The sequence below is a fragment of the Mustela lutreola genome, chromosome 1 (genome assembly GCF_030435805.1).
Source record: "Mustela lutreola isolate mMusLut2 chromosome 1, mMusLut2.pri, whole genome shotgun sequence".
Taxonomy (NCBI): Eukaryota; Metazoa; Chordata; class Mammalia; order Carnivora; family Mustelidae; genus Mustela; species Mustela lutreola.
The window spans coordinates 83,494,515-83,517,479 of record NC_081290.1 but is presented as its reverse complement, the minus strand read 5'-3'; the positions used below and the strand labels follow the sequence as shown (position 1 = coordinate 83,517,479).

The following is a 22,965-nucleotide window of genomic DNA, read 5'->3' as shown; positions in this document are numbered from 1 at the left end:
TTATTTATTTATTTGACACAGAGAGAGAGAGAGAGATCATAAGTAGGCAGAGCAGCACACAGAGAGAGAGGGAAGCAGGCTCCCCACTGAGCAGAAAGCCCAGTGCAATGCTCGATCCCAGGACACTAAGACCATGACCCAAGCTGAAGGCAGAGGCTTAACCCACTGAGCCACCCAGGTGCCCCTAATTGGAAGGCTTATTCATTTCTCTCTATGGCACTTAGTCTCTCCAGCACTCAAAAAAATGTTTTTCCATCATTCAGAGCTGCTGCAATGTTGAGAACCATAAATACCAAACATGCTTAGTTCCAATATCCATAATACTACTATTGTGCCAAAATCTCATTCTATGTAATGCTTTCAAAATTTCCCCTGAGTATTGTATAAAATAAGAACCTAGTCTATACTCTGTTTTAAACATGGGGACTTCTATCTAGGCATTTTAAAGCGTGTTGTAACTGAGGTTAAGTGAATTGTTAAAGGCTACTCAACAAATCAGCAGGTTGGTCCAAATTACCTAGCTCTAAATTCTACTTTTTTCCAAAGACAGTTCTCTGGAGTTTGTTATATCAGCACTAGAAGAAGTGTACGATGTATACGCACCAGTGAAAGATTCATTCTTATCCATTCTTATTTAAAAGAATGACCAAACCCTATCTCAACACCTTTGCCAAAAACAAATCAATCTTTCTTTCTAGCAAAAAGGCAACAGAATTAGTCTTCATCTACTATAGAGCAAATATTACCTTGTTTCTTACAAAACTTACAGGAACATGTTACAATAGAAAAAAATAAGTCTTTAACATGAAATCAGATCTAAGTGGACCTGCCTCCTTCATGCCCAAAGAGTTCCTATATGTGAGTCCATTATACCCATTAAGTATGGCTGTTTGGTCCTCTCAGTTGCCTAGATATACAACAAAAAGATTTAATTTGAAGTTACTATTAATAAAATCTGAACCCATATTTTAAATATATGAAATTTTATGTTTTTGTATTTCTCATTTCTGTCAAAGGGTTCTCTACTTCTCGCACTCCATATTATTTTTCCCGAAATAATGACTTTTAGCATGCATTACACTTGGTCTTTGGAAATGTAAAGTTGTTACTAATCTGGATGGGTAACTCTTCCAGATTTAAATGGCAATTTCAAAACTGATTCTCTAACAAAGAGCATTATAGAGCCAATTGGTTACAAAGATCTGGATCATCTGGTAAAAGTTGTATCCAAAAGAACAGATTGCAGCTCTGAACATCTTGGACTTAAAAAAAAATAATAAAATAAAGTCACCCTGGCCATCCCTGAAATATGAGCTTTAAAATGAACCTATTCAAGGGGCGCCTGGGTGGCTCAGTGGGTTAAGCCGCTACCTTCAGCTCAGGTCATGATCCCAGAGTTCTGGGATCGAGTCCCACATCGGGCTCTCTGCTCAGCAGGGAGCTTGCTTCCTCCTCTCTCTCTCTGCCTGCCTCTCTGCCTACATGTAATCTCTCTCTGTCAAATAAATAAATAAAATCTTTAAATAAATAAATAAATAAATAAATAAAATGAACCTATTCAAAAAGAACCAAATCCATGTACTTGATCAAAATTGCAAAACAAATTTGCATCAATAGGTAATAAAGCCACAGAATACGATGAAAAAGATGAATAACATATTCATAAGGTGAATAATGATATTTCTAAGCACTCCAATTTCTTGAATTTTCCAACAGTCTCACATTCAGTCAACAACCTATGTCAATTAGCTGTAAAAATAGAGAGCATTTATACAAATATAAATGAAGTTTTGTTATCAGGTTATTCTTCAGTAGATGGAAGGAAAATGTACTCTATACACACACCTGAGATGTAATTCTTATTGACAGTAAATACAGCAAAATTCTTTCTTGGACAGCTTTGAGGGTTTGTTACAAATTCCAATGGAATGTGAAAATGTGTTAATGTTAATATTGCTTACATCTATAATGTGTCACATCAAATTAGCAATAGCTAATATATTTGGTTCCTAAAAGTTCTCAAATATACATTTTTATAATGGTATATAAACATAATGATAAAACTGAAATGAAGAGACATAGAAAATGTGATGATATCCTGACAAATCATTGCAACCAATCCTTAAAAAGCTAACTAAAGCACCTAGGAATTCAAGAGAAATGCACAGTTTTGAACTAGAATGACTTAAGTCATTGAATCTGTGTAGAGTGGTCTACCCAAGCTACAGTGAGTTCATGAAACTTAAAACTAAGTTTTCCATTGAAGAACCTTTCTCAAAAATAAATTTATGTGCAACAACAACAAAATATTTAGGATAGCTTACATCTAACAAGAAATGGTCCATTTTTATACTTTTATCAATTACCTTTTTCTTGCATACAAAATTTATTTATTATGATTCTGTGAGCTGGCTGAGTAGATCCTCTGGTCTACACTAGCATGGCTGGCAATGAATAATCTATGATGGCTTACTCACATGTCTGAGGGCTGGCAGGCTTGTGGTCTAAGGAGATCAGAGCTAGGATGGCTTGTCTCTGGCTCCACAAGTATTTCATCCTCTAGTAGGAAATTCAGGATTTCTTTACACAGCAATCTCAGAGTTAAAAAAAAAAAATAGCAAGATGGGGTAAGCTCCAACATACAATGTTCTTCAAACCTCTGCTTGAATCAAATTTCTCAGTGTTCTCTTAACACTACCAAGGTAAATCATATTATCAAGCCTAGATTCAAGAATAGAGAAAGTAGATACCATCTATGATATATCTGTGACTTGTTTTTTCAACTAACTATGAAGTCTTCAACTTAGTATCAATAGCCTTGTTTAGGATTTGAGATATAAGGACTTTTTTTTTATTCCAATGTTAAGGTTGCTTTTCCACTTCTGAATTGAACTAATGCTGTTATCTTTTCTCTTGTTATATAGTCTTCATTTCTTTTCATTCTCTCCCAACATTCCCCAGAATATAGATGCACTTTAAGAGAATAGAGAAGCTAATGAGGTAATGGGAAATATCAAGAATAATGAAAGAAAAGACAGCACCATCATGTATCCCTCTATTGATATCTCAAGTCAAAAGAAAACATGATCTAGAAATTTCTGATATGCTTTATGTTCTATGGATGTGATCTAAGCACAGGTCTGATATTCAGGGGAAAAAACTCATACCAATAGTTGCAATTAATAAACATTTTGGGATCTGGGATGGGCAATTGATTTTTATCTCAAAAAATGAAAAGCGATGTTTTTTTATTAATATTATAAAAAAAACATATATTACATTTAATATGGAAAACTCAGCTAATCCAATTTTTTAAAAATATACTATCCAAAGGCAGTCATTCAAGAGCTAATACCAAACATAATGCAGATTCCTCTGCTAAAGTTATTAGAGTAATGAAAACCTCGTTTTCAGAAAGAATGTCTAACATGATGGCAGCCATTTTGTTGAGCCCAATCTGATCAAGAACACTTCATCATGGGTAAGTGACAAAGAGCTTCATTGCCATCTTAATGGCAATTAAATAACCACTGACATCATTGGTAGGAAATGTCTTTCATCACCATTTCATATTTCTTGAAATAGCAGGAGACATGATTTTGTCATCGTAGTGTTAATTCAGTTAGGTTGAGTAATAGTCTCATAAAAGTAAAAATAGAGCTTAAGATTTAATGACAATCACTGTCACTTTTTTAAGACAAACTATATGCATTTGATCAAGCCCCCAAACAGACTCGTAAGGTATCTTTTTCTTGTCAGTGAAACCATTTCTATTCCATCACAGAATTAATTATTCCAACCTAATAAGAAAGGCAGTCAACAGTAGAATTTAAAGTAGAACTGTGCATGTGGAAGTAAAAATAATCCATATATTTTTCCACTGGTATCTGAAGGCATCACATTTCTTACATTTGCCTTTAAACCACTCCTAACCTTTTTCTTTTATTTGGTCAATATATAATAGAATCTTCATGAAAATCTCTTACCTTAAGAACTCAAAATTCAAAATAACATATAATTTTGTGATATTTCATTTAATTCAATAATTGTTTCCATATTTTTTGGCTCTTTCTGACTAGCGTCAAACTGTTTTGATTATTAGCTGGTGAAAATAAGGAAATTTTTTTCGCCTGTACACTGCTGTTCAGCTTTCACTTAATAGCAGTTATTTCCTCTGATATCATGGCTTGCAAGCACTGCTTAACCATTTAAATCATGTGCTTCAGATTTCTGACTTTACTTCAGAGTAATTCTATGTGGAAGCCTATCTCTACTCCCAGAAGAAATTTTACCACTGGCAGCTACAGTATCCTTCAGAATTTAAAGAGAAAGAGACCACCACGATTGCAAAAAATACTGTAGTGCTCTCATTCTCTTAAAAATGTGAAAATCCATGGACAAAGGAGTGAATAGTATATTGTAGTTACTCTTCTTAAACTATGGCAAGGTAAAACAATATTTGCCAGTCTTAAAAAAAAAAAAAAAGAAAGCCCTTACCCAAAGAATCAAGTAAGTTAAATATGACCAGAAATATTTTATACTTTTGTTTTCTTATTAATTCATATTTGGTTTTGTTCAAAAATTTACAGTGCAGTACCTGCCTGGCTCAGTCTATGCAGCCCGCAACTTTTGATCTTGGAGTTGTGAGTCCAACCCCCAGGGCATAGAGATTAAAAATTTTATGTTTAAAGTAATAAGCACAGAAAATTTTATACTATCTCAGGCAGCCTTCAAACATCTTTGGTGAGGTTAATCAGAGTTGGGAATTTTTTCAAACTTCTACCAAAACAAGATCTAGACTATAACTTAAAAAGGTTCTCAATGCAAAAAAGGAAAATGGCCAAAAAGATACCTCAACTCTCATCTGCATCTAAATTTGACTCTCACGTGTCCTGTGACAATACTGCCTTTGAATGTATCTACTCCCAGCAATTAACCTTTTACTCCGTGTCTTCCTCCCCTTTCCTCAAAAGCTCATCACATTTAAAATCAATTTGAAATGAAGACTCAAAGGAAATTACTACTACAATCCTAGCTTCTTGATTAAGTCTTTCCTCTCACAAATATACACATACTTTACTGAGAGTTGGGGCCACTATAGCTCAACTCTTAGAAAACTCCATTCCTATCATTCAAAACTGATGGTATGAAGGTATAGCTGGACAATATGTGCCTGCTCTGGTCTTAATCTAGAAGACACAGTATTTATGCTCATGCTGGCTTGCTTCCAAAGTGATCACCATTTTTGACAAATCATTACTCCTGGTTTTTTTGTTTTGTTTTGTTTTCTTTCCTCAAAGCAAATCTAGAATTCTGGAGTCAGTACTGCCACCACCTGAACTGTAGAGTGTCCTTTGAATGGGAATGTCCCACGGTTAGTGTAGTCAGCAAGAGCAAATGGAAGTCAAAAATCTGCTCACAAATCTAAAGTTTGTGAAGAGTCACAAATATTAGCACAAATTTCATGAAGCATCCACCCTGGGGGCATATTACTTCAAGAGAAACCGAGGAAAAAAGGCTAGAGGAGGTTCTTAGTTTTATTCTAACACTAACCTACCTACCTACGGTTTCTAAGTGTCAATGTATATCAGTTGGATATATGTGGCATGTCTTAATTCCACTTTGAGCAGTGGAATCATAAAAATTTTCCTCCCTTTCCATTATCTTATTTTCATACAAAGGGGAAATAAATATCACTATAAGGAAAGAAATGATGAGAAAGAAAAACAAAATTTCTTTGATATGTGAAGAATAAAGTACACACTAAAGCACCGAATGACCCTTTAAAAACACTTGTCTAAAAGTAAAATCCACAAAGTCTGAGAAAAACCAAGCTTTAATTGTTATTCAAACATGGAACTTCTAAAATAATTTTTAACTGAGGATATCTTCATTCTTTCCTAATGTTTATGTGTACTCAAAAGGAAAGTTAAATATTGTGATTTTTCAGAGTTGTTTTGTTAGTGTTTTGATCCAAAGAGTTCAATTTACTGAACTTCCCCTGAAAAGAATGTTTTGTCCTTACTTTCTTCAGCATAATTTGGTGTGTGTGAGGAACTGGAAGGGATTATAAGAAAACCACAAGACATAGTTCTCTTCTGGCTATTATTATTATTTGGCACCAGAACTTGAGCCTGAAAGGTTTATTTCCGTAAAGTTCAAAACACATCTTGTGTGCACTATGTAATTATCATATTATATGTTATATTTTTTACCTCCTTGAGGGAAATTTGCTCTTCTAGTTTGGTTCCCAGATGGCATAATTTCATAAGTCCGTAGGTCTAGTGTGTGTGTGAGTGTGTGTGTGTGTGTGTGTGTGTGTGTGTGTGTGTGTGTGTGTGTTTGCGCGCATGCGCACACATACACGCGCTTGCGCTTAAAAATACATCTCAAAGCATATTTTGACAGATGTCACAGTCCTCCAGACCAGCGCTCAGCTGGTTCTAAAGTTGGTAAGTCAAAAGTTCTATTGCTTGGCCCTCAGCAGTTTTAGTATTCATGTCCAAACTTCTGTCTTTAATAGTCACAGAATCTTTAGCCAGTTTCTTGCTACTTGCCTTGTTGGGCCACATGGCAATGCTACCACCTAGTGGAGCCTGATTATCCTTTGGTGAAAATGTTGCAATCTAACCCTATCGAGAAAGTCCCACTTACGGATGGGTAAGTAGCCTTCTTCCAAGAATGCTCTTCCCCAAAATATTCCTTCCTACAGCAACTGCCAAACACTGATCTGTTCAGAAATTGCCATAAGATTCACTTTTGGGAAAGCTAGCCTTTGAAGAATGTATCATTGCTTCCAACAGGATGTGCGCTTAAATGTATGTGAGAGCTAGGAGGGAAAACTGTAATTCCTCTATTTTTTTTCAAATTAACAGATTTTTTAATCTAATTATCAACTAAGAAGTAATTTCAATGCCAAAGTATAGTATGCTCAGAATATAACCTGAAGAACATGTACCAAAATATTGGCAGTGATTACCTCTGAAGGGTGCAGATGAAAGTAAATGGAGCAAGATGTAATGTTTTCTTGGCTTTTCAGACTTTCTGCAATGAGCAAGTATTTCGAAATTAAACAAATAAATGTAAATTTTTATTTGTATACCAGCCATGCAGAATGAATCAGTAACCAAGTTTTCAAACTGCTCAGTAGTAATATCCTTTTATTATAGACAAGGTAGCCACGGCTTAGAGAATTTAAGGAACTTATCTGAATTAACAGTGATGCTTAATTTTATGTGTCAACTTGACTGAGCCACAGAATGAACAGCTGGTTAAACCTTATTTCTGAATGTGTCCATGAAAGTGTTTCTAGAAGAGATTAGTATTTGAATCAGTGGTTTATGTAAAACAGCTGCCCCACTGCAAACTTGGTGGTCACCATCCAATCCAAGAGCCTTGATAGAACAAAAAGGCAGAGAATGCTTGGTTTTGCTTCCTGCCTGTTGAGGCTGGGACATGGATCTTCTCCTGCCCTCAGTGCCCCTGGTTCTCGGGCTTTCACCCCAGACTGGAACCAACACCATAAGCTCTCTAGCTCTCGGGCCTTCAAATAGCGCTACCCCTTCTTTTCCCTGTACCCAACCCCCACCCCCTGCCATCTTCCCTGAGTCTCCAGCTAGCAGACAGCAGACCCTGGGGCTTAGCCTTCACAATGATCTAAACTTATGAGCTTAGATAGATAATAGATAACTTTCTAGATATAGATATCTTTCTAGATGTATAGATATATACTTTTCTGTTTCTGTTTTTATATTATCTATATATAGAGAGAGATATATATATACTCTTCTGTTTCTGTTTCTGGTTCTGTTTCTCTAGAGAATTCTGACTAATACAGTATCACAGCTAATCACTGGCAGAATCCCAGCTTTTCCGCTTCATTTCCAGTATTTATGCCACTATACCATGACACCTTTCCTCCATCTCCCCTCTGGTTGGATTTCTTACATAACTTCTTTCCACAGTGCTCATCTCACACTTACTGTAAATTTTCCTATGAACAAAAATTTAGTCATGTATTCTTGTATGCAAGCGGAACAATAAGACTAGTGGTAATGAATGTCACATAAGTGACAGGAACAGAGTACAGTCTCACTGTGCATCAAATAATGTGCAGCATCCAATTATCTCAATTGATCAAAATACTTCCAATAGGCTAGTAACACTGGAATGCTGACAAAAGTTTTCAGACTTCCTTATCAAAATATTCTTAAGGATAACATATAAGAAAAAATATCAACACTCTAACAAAAGCCTAAAAATCTTTTTGAAATAGTGAGTAAGGAATAATCCTACCCTAACACCGACTTGGTAAAACCCATGAGATGTTCTGTTTTTCACACCATCCCTCCTTGGCCAACGTGCAAGTAAGCAGGATATAAGGATACTGCCCAAGTATCCTTGGCTGCCCAAGTATCCTTACTGCCCAAGTAAATATACTAATTATATCTAATCATTTTCAGTTTAAAAGAACATTCTAATCTAGCTTTTATCAGTACTCCTTGTTATCATTTGTTAAGGTGCTACATTCTAGGTGCTTTGTAAATGTCACTAATTCTTAGAATAAACCCACAAGGTTGGTGGTGTTACCATTTGCTTTACTCATAAAGAAAATGAGGTTCTAAGAGCTTCTTGCCCAGTAATTCACACAGAGACACTACCAGTTCTCCCCTCATGAAGATTAAATATTTATGTCTAGAGTTGTATTTAATACTTTGTGTGCTAGGTGCTAACAAGTTATATCAGGATCTTGTTTACAATTATCCTGGTCACAAACCATTTCAGCAGTTGACCAAGTTGCCCGCTTGACAAGCATCTTCTTTTGCAGACAAAAGTATAGACATGAAATTAATTAACTGTTCCTTCTTAAAAAGGCCAAGTCTATTCAAGGATGAAGCAGAAAGGCTATATAAGAGACTCCTCAGAAAAAGAAAACACTATAACTAGTTCTTTCATTGAATTTCCTGAGGGGGAAGTAAACTGCCCAGTCTCCCAGAACATCAAAACTTTAGTTGAAAATGAGCTAATCTTTCAATCAGCTCCATTGGGCTCTTTGGCAAGAGGCAGAAGAACCTTGGACAGTTACAGTCTGTTGTAAGACTACAAGATTTTCTTCCTCAGTGCTATTATTTTGGCACTTTTCACAAGCAATAAATCCTTTAAAGCCTAACAAGTAATTGTAGAGATTGAAACTAAAGCTGCCATAGTGCAAAAGCTTTTAATGTATCACAGGAGTAAACCATCATGTTCACTGTTCTGAACAGAAATGTCCTTCAATACTATGGGGTTATTTTTTACCATCTGCTATATATCTGGCACTGTGTTAGGAACTACAAGGACTACAAAAACACATGTGTATCCAAACCAGTAATTCCTGTCACAAGAAATTTAATGTAACAATGAAGAGGCAAAACATTTATAAGTAATAATCATAATTTCTTAGTGAAACTTTCCCAGCACATTAAGAACAGATTCATAGCTGGGACATTCCAAAATTGTTAAATCCAAATATGAAGTTTAAGAATCTTGTACAGGTCCCATCAGAAAACAGAATTCTCCCTGAGATGGTTCAAATTAAAACATGCTAATGAAGGGACCAATAACAAAGGTGTGGGAAGAACTAAGCTAACAAAGAAGGGATGATAAGGCATCCAGAGACCCAATCATGGGAAGGCATTACAGCCCTAAGGCTAAAGGGGTAAAAGGAGAAAATAATGTTAAAGGAGCCCAGTAAGAGCTAAACCTATGTAAGGGTCTACCCAAGGAGAGCTAAATCATGGAAAAGGACATCTATTATAGGAGAAAATGCTACGTGGAATCTGTGGCTCTCTTTTCCTCTACCCATCCATGTCCTTCCTCCTAAAGCCTCCTCTGGCTAAACCCAAATGGAAATCAGCTAGAAAGGGGAACTAGGTAATACTGTTCACAATCAGCAGTCAACTCTCAGGCTATGAAGTAAGGGGGGAAGGAGGACAAATACAGAATATCTACATATATGCTGTTGAATTCTTATTATTATAAATACCAATAAGTAGTAAACATAACAGATTTATAATGCCAAACACTGGTCTCAGTATTTTACATATATTGAATAATTTAATCCTCACCATGATCTTATGAGTTAGAATTTGTATTAACCCATTTACAGATGAAGAAACTGAGGCACGGGGAGGTTAAGTATCTTGCCCATGGTCACAAAGCTAGTAAGTGGTAAAGCCCAGATTGGAACCCAATTGATCTTGCTCCAAAGATCATGACTTTAAACATTATGTTCCACTGCCTATCCTAAGCCTACAAACCCTCTCTCCATGACAGCACCCCAGAGCAGCATCTCTGGATATGAATCAACAAAATAAAATCAAATTTGATGCCTCATGATTTCACCTAATATTTCTGTTAATTAACATGAAGAATGAGGTACATTCCTCTACCACACATGGAAAGAAAATTAGATATCATTTTGATTTTAACTTTAATTCCCACAGATGCAAGAATTCTTGGAGGGGTAGTGGGAAAATAATCAGCAAATACTCTATTGCAAAGGAGAAAAACAGTGGCGGAAAGGAAAAAGACATGATTTAAAGCCCAAAGAGAGAAGTTATTTTAACAAAGAGCAACTACTGCCATTGCTTGGCCTCTCCAGACTTGAACCTGGAGAAATGTTGATATTCTCAAACTAGTAAAACTGTAAAGCTCCTCAGAGACATTTCTTCTTGGAGGCAGAAGAAAACTGATTAGCCATTTAACCTGAGGTAGGTACTCAACTTGAGTTTAAAAGAAAGCAGGCATAAAGGACGACTTATTCAAACAAGTCTGCAATAGTCACCAGATTGTTGTTGCAACTCATCACATCCTTCCTGAAAAAATATGGAAGAAATGCTAAGCTTTCCCTGGCCCATAATAAATCACTCAGGAGCTGCCACTCCCAGGCTAAATCTTCCGGTCTGCTCCCTACCTCTCCCTTTTTTTCCCTTCATATTTTTCCTCTCTCATATTTCTAGTCTCCGTTGAAGGGAATGAGAAAAGAATGGAAATAAAAGTAGACCATTTTCCTGCTTCTCCTTAAAATTTCTGCATCAGAAATCATAGCTGACAAGGGTCCACCACGAGGACTTATCATTTTGGCTTCATACTTAAAAAGAGTGGGTGATCCGCTCACCTAAAAAGATGCAAGTTTTAAGATGGATCAGAAGATTTTTCCAGAGTTTCTCTCCCACTATCCTGTATCAAGTCATCAAATTTCTTGAAGTTTTATTTTTTTGAACTATCAGTAAAAATAATTGGCTTATGTGCTGAACACATTTCAAAGCACATTAGAAGTGTTACCTATTTGATCTTCATAACAATCCTATGATTTATCCAACTTGCTCATCTCTGTTCTTATCACCACCATTGCTTATGGGGATTCATAAGGTAGGGACTCTAACAATTTGAAGACTAAGTGAGGCAGTATAGAAATGGGAAAAAGGGAGTCATTTTAAAGTGGAGAAACCTGACAAACACTATTTAAACCAGGTTAGAAAGTTTAACATCAAGAGTGATGAGACATGTTAGTAGTGTGCACTCTTGATGTTCTGGAAATGGCACTTTATCTCTGTGATTTTCCTCCCCAAAACACATAAACCCAGTCTAAGTATGAGAAAAATATAAGACAAATCCCAAGTGAGAGACGCCTATGAAATCCCTGACAAGTACTCCTCAAAACTATCAAAGTCTTCAAAAAGAACGAAAGTCTACCATAGCCGAGAGAAATTAAGATGTAATGATAAAATGTACTGTGGTGTCCTAGAAGAGAAAAAGGACATTTAAGTAAAAAATAATAAAAATCAGAATAATTTTAGTATAGTTAATAATATATTAATATTGCTTTATTAATTGCAACAAACTGTATACTGCATTAATATGTTATTAATAGGGGAAAGTATGTGTAGACTATATGGGAACTCTCTGTACTATCTTCATAACTTTTCTGTAAATCCAAAACTGTTCTAAAAAGTAAAGCTTAGGGGCGCCTGGGTGGCTCAGTGGGTTGAAGCCTCTGCCTTCCACTTTGGTCATGGTCTCAGGGTCCTGGGATCGAGTCCCGCATCGGGTTCTCTGCGCCTGCTTCCCCCTCTCTCTCTGCCTGCCTCTCTGCCTACTTGTGATCTCTGCCTGTCAAATAAATAAATAAAATCTTAAAAAAATAAATAAATGAAGCTTACTATAAAAATGAAATGAGATAATATATATGAAGTTTTTTTAAAGCGACAGTATATTCTTAGTGTGATGATGTTGGTAATGATTAGAGCTGTGTTTTGGTGACAATCTGGCAGTAACTGGAAGGTAGATTAGTGCAGTATTCACAAAGGATTTTCCTTGGCTCAAATGCATACTACAATAGTCACAATTTCATTTTCTTGGAAAACACAAATTTGCAGATACATAATTTCTGAAAGTAGTCCTAATAATCATCAGATAGATCCCAGAAATTATTTAATAGTTTATGAATCATTCTGAAAGTCATTTCCTTTAGTATTCTCCATGTTGTGGTTACTGTCTTAAGCACTGGGAGCACACAAAGACTCACATAGTTGATCTGCACTCCCAACTCCCAAGGAATGAATCCATAAAAGAAAAAAGTTAAAGAAACTAATGTTTATTGAGGTCCTATGGTTTAACAAGAACTTTACCTACATTGCCTCATGTAATCCTCATGATTTAGAAAACTTCTAAGGAATCTATCATTGTTTCCCAATAGTGTATCCAGTTCTTATCCCTCTTCTGGCACTTATGACACAGTAGCAATAGTCAACATACTGTCCATACCCACAACTAAACTGTCAAGTCCTTGAGGACAAAAACCTGTTAAATGTTGTAGTTCAAGCATAGTAAAGCATAAAACCGGCCTGTAATTGGTGAAGTGGGTGAATGAGATTTCGTTAAGCCTCTGAAAGCTTCCACCAATAAATTTCATCACCCTTACATAGGATCTAGCTGAATAAGTAGTATAAACTCTAAAGAAGATTCCAGATCATATTGGTTAGAGATAACTTACTGGATGACTTATCATTTAATATGCTACTCTGTACTCTACAGTTAAGAATCATTCCTGCTGGCTCTCTGCTCAGCAAGGAGCCTGCTTCCTCCTCTCTCTCTCTGCCTGCCTCTCTGCCTACTTGTGATCTCTCTCTGTCAAATAAATAAATAAAATCTTTAAAAAAAAAAAAAAAAAGAATCATTCCTGCTGAACAACTAATGAAGCAACATCTCACTGCTTTTCTAGACCAGCTCTTTTCTACTTTAATGGAAGTCATCTAAGACAAACTGGATCATATCTGGAAGGCTGCTTGACATGCACTAGATCCCTGCTTTTATTTCCCACCTTGATTGTTAATACTTGCTGGGAACTCTATGAGATGTGTCAAAAATAAAAAATATAATTTTTTTCTGAAATTCAAATTACTCTGTACTTCATTTGGCAGCAGCAAACTAAAACCCACTAATGCAGGTTAAACTCAGTTAATTTGGGTACTCTCTCAATCAAATCAAAGTAAACTCAGTTTAGGGTTTTCTCCCCTCCTTCTTTAAGTTCTAGCTGGCTTAGTGTCATGGCATCAGGGAAAGGCACCCACTCCTCAATCCATGCTGACCTCTGCTGATATGCACCTCATTCCATCTGACTCATGAAAGGCATCATATCTCCATTCTGGCATCTGCTGAGGACATCTATCTGTGCTACTTTCCAGTGATGGTCCTTGTTACAAATGCAAGGGCACTCCACAAATGCCTGCTATCAGGTACACGTCCACACCACATTCACACCACTCTATACTGGAACAGATTAGGCTGTTCCTCACACTACATAGGAGCAGAAGGAGATTCTCTCTAAGACCATTCTCCAGCAACCCTGTGCTGTCTTCAGCTACTCTGCTGCCCCATGGATAAGGATTGCAGCACCCTTAAAAAACCAGGAAGGGAGTAGAACACATAGCTTCTCTGAGTTCACCCAGATGTGGGCCAAAACTACTGCTGGGCCAGGTGTAGGGAAAAGCACAGGGCCCCTTGCCAAAGACCTCCAAGAGTGTCTAATGCCATTCCTCTCCAATTCTTTCTCCATAGCCCAAGGAATCGTTATCAAGTCTGGGAAAGAAAACAGCATTATCTTATATTATCATGAATTCTTGCCAACCCTCCAATCCTTTCTTTTAACCACTGCTTCTACTAGGAGTTTTAAACTCTGAAGCTGGGATCAACTAGTTTGTTTTCAATTGTTCTTCCAGGCCTTCCTTCTCTGAAACATGTCGCTCAGGCCATCTGAAATGGAGAAAAAGGTCATTCAGAAAAATTCTTTAAAAAAAGGATTACTAAAAATGTTAATGTCAAAATTCTCCCCATGATATAATCTGACCAAACTGAATTTCTGTATTTGAGGCACTGAGACCTGGGCCACAAAAGTGTAGAATGCAGATAGAAAAATAGAGCTGTTTCAAGCTAAACAGACTATGAATACTTGCTTTCAGAGTGACTTGACAAACTTCTTCACAAGAATTTTATACTAGTTTTAAGGCTATCCTAAGAAATGATCAGAGCAACCACCTGAAAAGATCTATGTAGTTTTCTTTGGCTAAGCCCTTAAGTAAATGATAACCAAGACAAGACAAGAGGACAAACTTCATGTTTAGCATTCAGACTTTTGTAATGAACATCATAACTTTATCATGGACACAAACCATGACAAGTATCCAGAGGGCACTATGTGGACAGAGGTTTACAAATCCTCCCTACCCCACCCCAATCACCATGAAATCACTCTCACACTCCATCCTGAAGAAAAGCAAGGAAAAGGGATACAAACCTAAAGCACCATGCATTTAACACAAAGACACCGAGCCATCAAAAAGACATCTAATAAAGGTTTTAGTACCCAAAATATATAAAGAACTTATAAAACTCAACACTCAAAAAACAAATAATCCAATTAAAAATGGGCAGAAGACATGGACAGACATTTTTCCGAAGAAGACCTATAGATGGCCAACAAACACATGAAAAGATACTCCATATCACTCATCATCAGGGAAATGCAAATCAAAAATCATAATGAGATATCACTTCACATCTGTCAGAATGGCTAAAATCAATAACAACACAAGAAAAATTGTTGATCAACAAATGTTGATGAAGACATAGAGAAGTGAACCCTCTTGCACTTTTGGTGGGAACACAAACTGGTATAACCACTCTGGAAAACAATTATGGAGATTCCTCAAAAACTTAAAAATAGAACCTTATGATCCAGTAATTGCACTACTAGGTATTTACCCAAAGAATACAAAAAAACATAATTCAAAGGGATCCATGTACCCCAATGTTTATAGCAGCTTTATCTATAACAGGCAAACTATGGAAACAGTTCAAGCATCTACCAACTGATGAGTGAATAAAAAGATGTGGTGTACTATCATATGATCTCCTTGATATGAGGAAGTGGAGATGCAATGTGGGGGGTTTAGGGGGTAGGAAAAGAATAAATGAAACAAGTTGGGATCAGGAAGGCGACAAAGCATAAGAGACTCTTAATGTCACAAAACAAACTGAGGGTGGCCGGAGGGAGGAAGGGAGGGAGAAGGTGGTGGGGTTATGGACATTGGGGAGGGTATGTTCTGTGGTGAGTGCTGTGAAGTGTGTATACCTGGCGATTCACAGACCTGTACCCCTGGGGCTAATAATACATTATATGTTTATTTAAAAAATTAAAAAATAAAAAAAGATGTGTTGTGTATACACACACACACACATATATATACATGCACTAGAATATTACTCAGTCATAAAAAATGAATGAAATCTTGCCATTTGCAATGACATGGAGCTAGCGAGTATTCTGCTATGCAAAGTAAGTCAGAAAAGGATAAATACCATATAATTTCATTCATATGTGGAATTTAAGAAACAAAACAAGTGAGCATAGGGGGAAAAAAAGAGAGAGAGAGAAGCAAACCAAAAAACAGACTCTAAACTATGGAAAACAAACTGATGGTTACCACAGGGGAGGTGGATGAGGGGATGGGTGAAATAGGTGATGGGGATTAAGGAGTGTACCTGTTGTGATGAGCACTGGGTATTGTATGGAAGTGTTGAATCATTATACTGTACACCAGAAATTAATATTACACTGTAAATTAATTGGAATTTAAATAAAAACTTTTTTTAAAGAGCCTAAGCTAGAAGAGTGTAAAAGATTATAAATTGCATATCACACTTTATTTTTTCCCTAACTACACAGTGAGACTGTCAGCAATAGGGAAAGAAAAAAAAAAGATGCTCAATTTTCCTTGCACTTCCAAGTGTAATGAGAGTGACTGCTGCTCTGCTAGCCAGTCCTCCAAAATCAATCATGCCAACAGTAGTATTTAGCAAAATGGAATGAGGCAAGACAGTACTAACTGCTCCCAGGTAACAAATTACAATATTCCAAATCAAATGTCACAAAAGTTTGTAGTCTGCTTAGTACTTTGGCTGAGTTGTGAACACTGAGGTGGTTAAAGAAAAAGGCAAACACATGGAAGGAAGAAAGAAGAGAGGGAGGGAGGGAAAAAGAGAAGAAAGGGGGAAGAGCCAGAAGGAAGGAAAGAAAAGGAGGAGGAAAAGAGCAACAAAAACGACTTGTGTTATACATAATAACTCTACAGTAAAATCATTTCCTCAACAAGTCCTGAGTCAAATGAAAGCCAGTGACTGTGCCAGATTATTCAAATAAATAATGATTCAGAAAGCTCTTCAGTAAATCCCCAGAGAATTCAGAGCAACAATAACAACATTTAAGATTTCTCATCTTTATCCTCCTGGTCTGAGTCTCTTCTCCAAAAGGACTTGATAACTCTCTATGCACCAACTGTAATATTACCAATTTATTAAATGTTATAAAATGCTGCTTTTTAAAATGAATGAAATAAAGAAGAAAGGAAGAAAAGAAGCATAAGGCAACCTAAAGGCTTTGAACATGTACACTTTAATGATTTTTATTAACATCTCCATAGAACTTACAGGTAAGTTCTAAAACCCATATCCATTTACTGATTTTCTGTGCTATTGCTTATAGTTGAAAAAGATCTAATCCTCTCAGCAGAGTTGTAACCCATTTACCAGACTACACTGTAAATGAGCCTTCTTTCCTCCCAGGCTCCCCAGAAAGGGTGTAATTGCAACTCCAGTCACCATAATTGTTCCACAAATGCCTTCCAGGAGATCTGAGAAGACCCAAAAGCCCACAAAGCTTACTGACTTACACAGAATACACAAAGGAATTTTATTTTCAATTCCAATTTCTTAATTTTTTTTATTGTTTTCCCCAGCACAAAGCAGTCTTTGTGCCTGTGGATTTCCCTAAATGTTGATGTCCCAAAGGAAACAAGGGTGTGAAAAATGTGACTCATGTTCTTGATAAATTCACATTATAAGACATGGCCTTGAAAATGAAAAGAAATGAAATCGTTCTCTCCTTTAAATTTTCTTTCAGGTCAAAGGTTAGTCTTGCTTATTCAACAACTTGGACCCAGCACTTGAAAAATAATGAGTCTATCCAAGCAGTATCAACAACTAGGATTTTAGAAACATGAACAGAAAGCCTTTAGCAAAATAGGAAGGGTTAGCAGTTAGAGAAGAGTTCACAGTTTTACTAGTCTAGAAATAAATTATTGCAAACTGAGTGACTGATACAATGTATTCATTTCCTAACTTCTCCATAACCCACCAGGAAAATTTAAGAATGAGAACATTTGACATTAACTGCCTAACTCACTCTTAGAGAATCCTAAAATCTTGAATATTCATCCTATAAAATAAAACTGTTAAGAATGTAACAATCAAAAAACAAATTCTTCTCTTTTCTAGGAAAAGTATAACATTTAGACCTACATTTTAAGCCAACAACAAATCCTAACCAGATTATCCACTGAACACGACACAAATTTTTGCAAAAAATTTATTATTTGTTTTTTCTCTCCCACTGTTTGCAGGTTAATGAGAGCAAACCTCTGGCAGGCCACCAAAGAATTTAGCTTTAAATAGCACATAAGATAGTTGGACATCAGTCATTCCCCTTTCTGTTAAGGACTGGGACTTCTCTTTGCGTTTAGTTTACACAAGGAACCATTATGAAGTTATGAGTGAAAATATGATGGTCGCAAAATTTACCTGACAAAATGCCCTTAAACTGTCTGTTAACATGAACTGTTTGTCTACTCTATAATTTCTTAGTCTGTATTAAGGTAAAAATAACAGCCAACATGTAAGTGTGTGCTTACTATGTGCCAATACTATTTAAAGCACTGACAAGGGTGCCTGGGTGGCTCAGTGGGTTAAGCCTCTGCCTTCACTCAGGTCATGATCTCAGGGTCCAGAACCAAGTCCCACATCTCATCGGGTTCTCTGCTCAGCAGGGAGCCTGGTTCCCCCTCCGCCTCTGCCTGCCTCACTGCCTACTTGTGATCTCTCTTTCTCTTGCAAATAAATAAATAAAATCTTTAAAAAATCAAAATAAAAAAATAAAGCACTGACAAAAATTAACTCAAATAATATTCATAACACTTTCTGCATTCCTTGGAAGACACACTAAAACCAATTAATATGAGAAAATGAAAACAGTCCAAATTGTTTCGATGGCTAGATCATGAACTAATTTTTTCTTTCATTTTGATTGCCATTAACATTGCCACTGCTGTTGTTATTTTCACACAGTAAATACACATGTGAAGTTTTTTTAAAACTTCTATTTCCACCCTGAAAACTGGAGATAATAGTAGTACCTTCCTGATAGCGCTGCTCTATCCATTTTACACACTGCAAAAATCTTTCCAAAACACCACTTCTATTCATACAGCATTCAATTATTTGCTGGATCTAATCAAACTTCTTAGCTGGTCGTGCAAGTCACTCTTGTTTATCTCGCTACTTCTCCACACAACCTGTCATTCCAGTCAGTCCTACATTCACATCTAAATCATTTCATCTATTTGAACTCACCTTCCCTTCCCACCTCCTTATAAATATACTCATCACCCCTCTGCTAATCACGCCTCCCCCATCCTTCATTTTCCAAGTCACATTTTCCCTATCTCCTTTAAGTCTTCCCCATCTGACATGGATCTGACATGTACAGAGGGCCAATAATGTGCTTGGCACATTTTGTGTTATTTAATCCTTATAACAATTTTAGAGATAGTAAATAGTATCCCTATTAGATACATGAGGATTAGAGAGCTTGTGATTTTTTCAGGGTGGTGGACTCAGGGTTTTCTCTCAGTTATGCTGAACCGTCCTGCACTTAAGAGCTTGTAGCACAGAGTGCCTGGGTGGCTCAGTTGGTAAAGCATCTGACTTTTGATTGCAGCTCAGGTCATGATTTAGGGTTATGAGATGGAGCAGTGCCTCGGGCTCTGTGTTTGGCAGAGGAGTCTGCTTGGGATTCTCCCTCTCCTGCTTCCCCTGCACTCTCCTCTCTCTCTCCCTTAAAAAACAAAAAAACAAACAAACAACAACAACAAAAAAAAAAACTTGTGCCATACAACTCCTTAAGTTTATATTGTCTTGTAATGTTCTCTAATTGCTTAATATGCTAAATCCATGTAATCCCATAAGTTCCTTGAGGTCCACATATCATGCAGTTCACACTGTATGTGCTTAGTTAATACTGCTGACTTGAATTAGCAAACAAGGAAAGCCTCAAAAGTGATAAGGGCTCCTAGCAGGCAAAGTTAGTTAGACGCTGCATTCTTCATTCCAGCTCATGTCTTGATCTCAAGGTCTTTAGATCATTGAGCCCCACATCTGGCTCTGAGCTCAGTGAGGGTTTTTTCTCTCTGTCTCCCTCTGCCCCTCCCTGTACTCACTCTCTTTCTCTCCTTATCTCTAGAATAAATAAATAAATCTTTTTTTTAAGTGATATGAAATTCCCATAAAAGGGTTACTCTTCAAATATTAAATCATCCCAAAATTCCCTAAAAGGACTACAAACTACCAGATGCTTCAGACAACCTGGTAGAAGCTTCATGAAAGCACCATCATATAGAAACACTCAGTAGGTACTTGAAGATGTTGATGAGAAACTCTTGAGGGAATTGGACCTTTGACAGACTGGAGTAGAAGTGTTCGAGGAAAATCAGAGTTGCCCTGCTAAATGTTAAGCACCCAAACGTTTAACTTCCAAAGAGTTTATGTCTTAAGAAGAAATAGGAAAGATAAATAGGGTGTTTCCTTCTATCACTTTCATATTTCAAGGCATTTCTTTTTCTTTTTTGACCCTAGAGGTTCACGTCAACTGAAGCAGATTTAGAAGACAACTAAATTGGGTTGTTTCACTACCACTAAGAAAAATCTGACATAATTCTTTATCTTCCATCCAGAGGCCTGGATCCAAACGGAAAGGAGGGAGAGCAGTTCCTGAACGTATCTCAGCAACCAACCACTCACGCAGCTCTTACTCCGGTATCACCAGGAAATACCTAGCCAAGCAGCCTGAGTTGCTGTCTTGTATCCCTTCTACACCAGGCACAGCAACTGTATAACAGAACATCCAGCCCTGAAGAGGTGCCCTGGGGATGGAGCTAATGCCAATAAATCCACAAAGATCTATCTGGGAAAAGCAAAACTTTGATAGCTTTGGGTTTCAACCTTAGCTGATGGCTAATGGCCACGCCTTTAAAAGAAAACTCCTATCCAACACCTTTTCAAGCAGTCTTCTTAGTAATTTTTAAATACTAATTATTTCTATCACTATGGTCCTTAAGTGCTTCTTAAAAATTCGTCCTTTGGAAACAGTGAACAAACCAGCAGTTAAAATCCCCTAGCTCCTCATTGCAATCCTGCTCAGCGATGTGTATGAGTCTCTTTGTGACTTTTATTCAGGGCATGTGGCAGCTGGAGCACAATCAACCCCATCCTTCAACAGCCTCATTTGCCTGGCTTTCAGGGGTCAGAGACAACACTCCAGCTGCCAGTTCCATGCCCAATGACAGGATGAAGGATCTTTTCCACAAAAAGGTAATGTTAATAAACAGCCCAAATCACTGACTTACTCTTTTTACTCTCCTTCCTTCTCATGTGCCAAGGGACCCCCCTCAGCTTTATAACGCCTTCTGTCACTAATACAATTAAGCCTACTACCATGCACCCACCCCAACACCCTGACTTGTAGAGAATACTAATGCAACAAGACTTGGGCCAGCAGAGGAAAGAAGTAAAATATCTTACTGGGAAGATCTGTTCACTAAACCACTCATCTTTTAAGAACTTATTTCTATACTCCTAAAAAAATTAATAAAGCATTATTACCTCCCTCAAACTTCTAGGCACATTACATAAATCAGCCAAGAATGTATTTTCTTTTTTTTTTTTTTAAGGACTTGCTGGACTATCATATGAAACATTTTTACCATATGAAACATCCTCAAAATATAAATATATATATATTATATATAATGTATATAAATGTATAAGCACAAATACATAGAAATACATAGAGAGCTGTATATTATTTATGTTTTGAATTTTATCTATTATTTATATTTATATATCTATATATGAATACATATATAAACATATATATGTATTTTAATATAGAGATATTAATTTTGTTAACATGAAATACATTAACATAAGTATTTCAAGTAACATACAGAAAATTTATCTTATATGTAAATACAAATACTTCCCAAAAGACCTTGTGAGAGTCATTAGGTCCACAGTGAAATTTTTCTCACCTCTTGTTTTATCTTTTCATGTTTGTTTATGTTATAAATGCGGAGGGGGTAACAACTACAGAATCACCACTTCTAATGAAGCCTGGCTCTACTATCAGGTCATGTAAAAACATCAATGGTTCTACAACCTTGAGGTGTCCTCATTGTTTAAAAAAACACTCTCATATTCAAGAGGAAGATAAAGGCATTATAAATAAAAGTTTTACCCCTAAATATCAACTAAAATAACTATTATAACTATTTTTTATGGACTTCATAGGTCAATATAACGATTCCAAAGTCAAGACTAAAAGTGGAGAGAATAGAAACTTTTAAATAATGCTAAGACAAGGATAATATTTATTCCCAGATACACAGATAACTTAAATAATATAACATAATAATATAACAATAAAACCATCAAATAATATAGTCTCAATCTTCAGAAAAAGGTTGTTTAGGGCGCCTGGGTGGCTCAGTGGGTTAAGCTGCTGCCTTCGGCTCAGGTCATGATCTCAGGATCCTGGGATCGAGTCCCGCATCAGGCTCTCTGCTCAGCAGGGAGCCTGCTTCCTCCTCTCTCTCTCTCTGCCTGCCTCTCTGCCTACTTGTGATCTCTCTCTGTCAAATAAATAAATAAAATCTTTAAAAAAAAAAAAAAGAATATTAAAAAAAAAAAAAAGAAAAAGGTTGTTTATTGGTTTCAAAATGTGTATGTGCCTATCTAAGTCACAAAAAATTTAAATCAAGGAAGATATAAACATACAGTTCTTATTAACTTATTTTTTATTTATCTACTTATCACTCAACAAATTTCAAAAAAGCATTTGAGGCAGAATTCCTTTCTAAACCATCAAAGATTTTACTAGTCAAAGGGTGTGGGGAGCAGTGGAAGTAGTGTTAACATGGCTGCTGCTTTTCCTGTCCTTCCCCAGACAAGGCTCTTTTACACCAGGTCAGCACTGTCGTCTCCCACTCCCTTGATTCAAACAAAAATAAATAAATAAACATTTTACTATCTGGCACTATGTCTGACTTTTTAAAAGCCATTCAATCAAACATTAAAAGTAAATAATTGTACAGTTTATGTATACAACTTGCATTGTTTACGGCAATTACGAAGGAAGAAAGGCAAAGAGGAAATATTTTCTTCTGGCACTTCAAAGCAGCTTCTGACATAACAAGTTACTGCATTTTAAAAATATAAACTGCCTCAATAAATTATATTCCCCTCAGGAACTGCTAA

The 22,965-nt window shown here is 36.5% G+C and overlaps 1 long non-coding RNA gene across 2 annotated transcripts in view; it reads right to left on the bottom strand.

Annotated features, from left to right (window-relative positions):
* LOC131828055 (uncharacterized) overlaps window positions 1–22,965 on the bottom strand; it is a 151,164-nt gene that overhangs the window by 88,137 nt on the left and 40,062 nt on the right. The window contains exon 2 of one of the 2 annotated variants that reach the window (XR_009352211.1): window positions 2,478–2,594. The exons of the other annotated variant lie outside the window; for it this stretch is intronic. This is a non-coding gene — a long non-coding RNA (uncharacterized LOC131828055). The remainder of the gene's footprint in view (window positions 1–2,477; window positions 2,595–22,965) is intronic. 2 annotated transcript variants of the gene reach the window in all.